At 43.8% G+C, this 3,898-nt stretch overlaps 1 pseudogene; it reads right to left on the bottom strand.

Moving 5' to 3' along the window:
- Positions 1-2,895: 2,895 nt before the first annotated feature.
- Positions 2,896-3,449, bottom strand: LOC136312124 (large ribosomal subunit protein eL38-like; annotated as a pseudogene).
- Positions 3,450-3,898: the final 449 nt, after the last annotated feature.

The raw sequence follows: 3,898 nt of genomic DNA, 5'->3' as shown, positions 1-3,898 counted from the left end.
TCTTGGACTTGAATCTCCAGAACTGTAAGAAATAAATTTCAGTTATCTCAGCCAACTAGTCTATTGTATTGTTATGGCACCCCAAGCAGAGTATGCAGTCCAAATAATATATTTGATCACGTTTTGTCTTTTAATATAACACTTTATTGCAGCCCTTTTTCACATCACTAAGTGAAATTTATAATGATCACTTCTTTTTTTTTTTAACAATCGAACTTGACTCAAAGGAACCGCTGAGCTAAAGCCAGTCCTGATCACTTTTTTCAAAAAAAGATTTTGTTTATTGTTTTTACAGGGGATAGGTAGCAAGAACTATCAATTCATAGTTGCTTCACTTGAGTTGTTCATTGCTTGCTTGTCGTATGTTCCTTGACCAGGGAAGCCCAGGATTTTAAACCGGTGACCTCAGCATTCCAGGTGGATGCTTTATCCACTGCACCACCACAGGCCAAGCTATAATGATCACTTTTAATGGCTGTGCAATATGCCATTCAGTGAGTGTACTATGATTTAATTACTCATTCCCTTATTGTTGGATTTTTTGGTTATTTCTTATTTCTAAAGCTATAATGAACATCCTTGAACATGTAGGGCTTTTTACCCCTTTTGGGTTATTTCCTTGGAACAAATAAATTCTCAGAAGTGGAAACACTGGGTCAAAATTTATGAACACTTTTATGGCCCTTGAAACACATTGCCAAATTGCTTTTAAAAGTATAGTTCCAGAATACACTGAAGGCTTTGTTAGGCTAATATGAAAGGTATAGGAATGGAATGGAGGTCCCAATTACAGGAAATAGCCTGTATAAAAATGTATTGACCAGGACAGACTTCTGTGATTTATTCTTGGAATGCCATCACATGGCCAAAACATAGAACTCTATGGCAGATTCTGTTGGTTGGCAAACTCAGTAGCCATTCTTAACCTCCTTCTTTCTTGATATTCTCTCACCATAGAAGGCAAAAACTAGATAATCTGTTTCCCCGCTTCTTTTGCAGCTAAAAGTGGCCATGTGATTCCATTCTCTCCAAAAAGATGTTAGGAAAGGCTCTGAGAAGAATTCCTTCCTTCTTTCCTACTTCCTCCCATCCTCCCATCCTATCTTCTTTCATTCTCTCCTTTCCCCCCTTTTCCTCCCTCCTTCCCTCCCTTCCTTCCCCTCTTTCCTCTACATTTTCAACCAGTTTATTAAATCTTTCAGTTAGCAAGTTGAAATCTTTTGATTTCTTGATTAAAGAGGAAAATGTCATTGGCACCATCTCTCCTTCTTGCCTTGAATGCAGATGTAAATACCTGGAGCTGCAGCAGCCACATTAAGATCATACGGTTGGACATGCATGAGAACAAAAAGCCAACATAGTGAGAATGGCAGAGGGCAAGACAGAAAATCCTTGATAGCACCATTTGAGCAGCTGAGTCAATATCACCAATCATCTACCACTAACTTCTTGTTTTATGGGAGAAATAACCCCTTATTTGATTAAACCCCTGTTAGTCACATTTTCTGTTACTTACAGTCCAGTGCTTCCTAATAGACATAAGACTTCACTGTCATGCCTTGTCTCTCTCAGCACCTGGGATTTAAATTATTTTAAATTGATTGCAGCCAGGAAGGAAGGAAGGGAGGGAGGGGGGAACATTGATCCATTCCTGTATGTGCCCTGACCGGGTATCAAACCGGCAACTTTTGCTCTTTGGACCAATGCAACCAACTGAGCTATTCAGCCAGGCCTTTTTCTTTTCTTTTCTTCTCTTCCCTTTTTTTTTCTTATTTATTGATTTCAGCCAGAGAGGAAGGGGGAGAGAGCGAGACAGAGAGAGACAGGAACACCTGGGATTTATAGTCTAGTCCCATTATATTATAAATTAATAATGTCTCTTGGAACTGGTGACATAGATCTCTGACACTTAATACATTTACTGCCTGCCCATCCCTAGTCTGGGTGGTGTTCCCATCCTAGCTCTGGGTTCTCCTAGCAGAACTCAGTCTGAGGCTTGCTCCTATAGTCTCCGAGCCACCCCACATCCACCCTGTTTTTAGGAGCAGCCTTTAGGTCAGGACCTCGTGTTCTAGGTATACCAGTCACCAGCTCCCTTTGAGGTCTCAAGAAAATCTCAAGCCAAGAGTTTTGGATTCATTTCTGGATCATTCTCTTGCTAGTTGTATGATTTTGGTCAAGTCAATATCTCTGGACAACAGTCTTCTCATCTGTAAAATAGGGGTGATCATGCTGTTGGCAAGATTTAGAACAGCAAATCTGGTAACATGGTGGGAGCCCAAGAATGGTTTTTTATTTGAAAACAAGTGAGAATCAGAGAGGAGCAACAAGGAGCCCCATTTCCTCATGGAAACCAACCAGGGATGGAGTCAGTGTACCAAGTTACATCAAGGTGGGTTTCAGTAGCTGTGTGGCTTCCTGCAGAGATCTGGTGCTGGGAGTGATGCACGTTCTTCCCTCGTCACTGAGAATGGCACCTATAGCTGGCCACACGGCAGCAGGGCCACATGCTGCAACAGGCCTTCAAGGGAAGGAAGGAGCCTCTGCTTCTGAGCCACGGCACCCGCATGGCCTGCTGAGACGCGGAAGCTGGCGAAGTCGGTGTGTTGTCCTCAGGCCCCTGGGCTACAGCAGGGGTTGGGGGGCCCTGCATCCCTGTATGTGCCCAGAATCAGTTCACACTACTCGCCTCCCTTGCACAAAGTTGCAAAACAAATTCAGGTCTCTCTTATACTTTCCTAGCTGACAATTCAAGGGCTACCTGCTCCAGGCCAAAATTGGGGCATGTGCTCTGTCAAAGCATTCTTTCCATGGCTGAATGTACTTATTGAAAAGTTATTTTTTTCTTTTTTTTTTTTAATTTTTAGCTTTTTAATACGGCTCAGCGTGTGTGGTTCATTTCAGCTCCTTCACTGCCAAACCTGGGGGCAGGGACTGCTTCAGTCTCTCTGCTTTCTCTTCGTCTGTGATGACCAAGGTATAAAGGCATCTGCTGCACCAGACTTTAAAATCACATTACCCTTATTTTCCTTTTCTTTTTTGTTTTCTTACAGGGACAGAAAGTCAGAGAGAGGGATAGATAGGGGCAGACAGAAAGGGAGAGAGATGAAAAGCATCAATCATTAGTTTTTCATTGCAACACCTTAGTTCATTGATTGCTTTCTCATATGTGCCTTGACCATGGGGCTACAGCAGACCGAGTGACCCCTTGCTCAAGCCAGCGACCTTGGGTCCAAGCTGGTGAGCCTTGCTCAAACCAGATGAGCCCACACTCCAGCTGGGGACCTTGGGGTCTTGAACCTGGGTCCTCTGCATCCCAGTCCGACACTCTATCCACTGCACCACCACCTGGTCAGGCTACCCTTACTTTTCTTGATCTTGATAGATTTGGCATCCTTTTGTCTGGCTGTGAGCAGGAAGTCCTTGATTTCTTCAATGTCACAAGGCATAGCTGTGTGCGGAGAGCAGGCGGCCGGCACAATGAGCGGCAAGACGCAGAGAACTGGAAAGTTCTTATCGAGGAATAAAAACAAACTTCCAGAGGTGTAATGAGTCACCCTAATTAGAAGGAACACAAAATGTGCAAACGGAGCTGTCCTGAGGACACACTAATGACATCAGGACAGGTTTCCTTCTCAACAGCTGAGAGGTTGAAGTCCTGGGCTCAGGGGCGGAAGTGAGGAGGTGGACAGGGTGGCCATGGGCAGAGGTTACTTGCTTTGAACAAATTCTCCAGACAGTTTTTAAAAGCATGATGATTAGTGAAACCAGAATGAAAAGATGTAAATGGATGTAGTGTGAAAGCAAACCCAGGGGTCACAGAGAGCAGCTGATCAAAGGGTTGGCATTATCATTTTATTCACTCACTCCCTTATGCCCTCTCCCCAACTGGCCAGCC

The sequence above is a fragment of the Saccopteryx bilineata genome, chromosome 8, assembly GCF_036850765.1.
Source record: "Saccopteryx bilineata isolate mSacBil1 chromosome 8, mSacBil1_pri_phased_curated, whole genome shotgun sequence".
NCBI classification, from domain to species: Eukaryota; Metazoa; Chordata; class Mammalia; order Chiroptera; family Emballonuridae; genus Saccopteryx; species Saccopteryx bilineata.
Note: the sequence above shows the minus strand (reverse complement) of the source record. Positions and strands in the feature narration are given on the sequence as shown.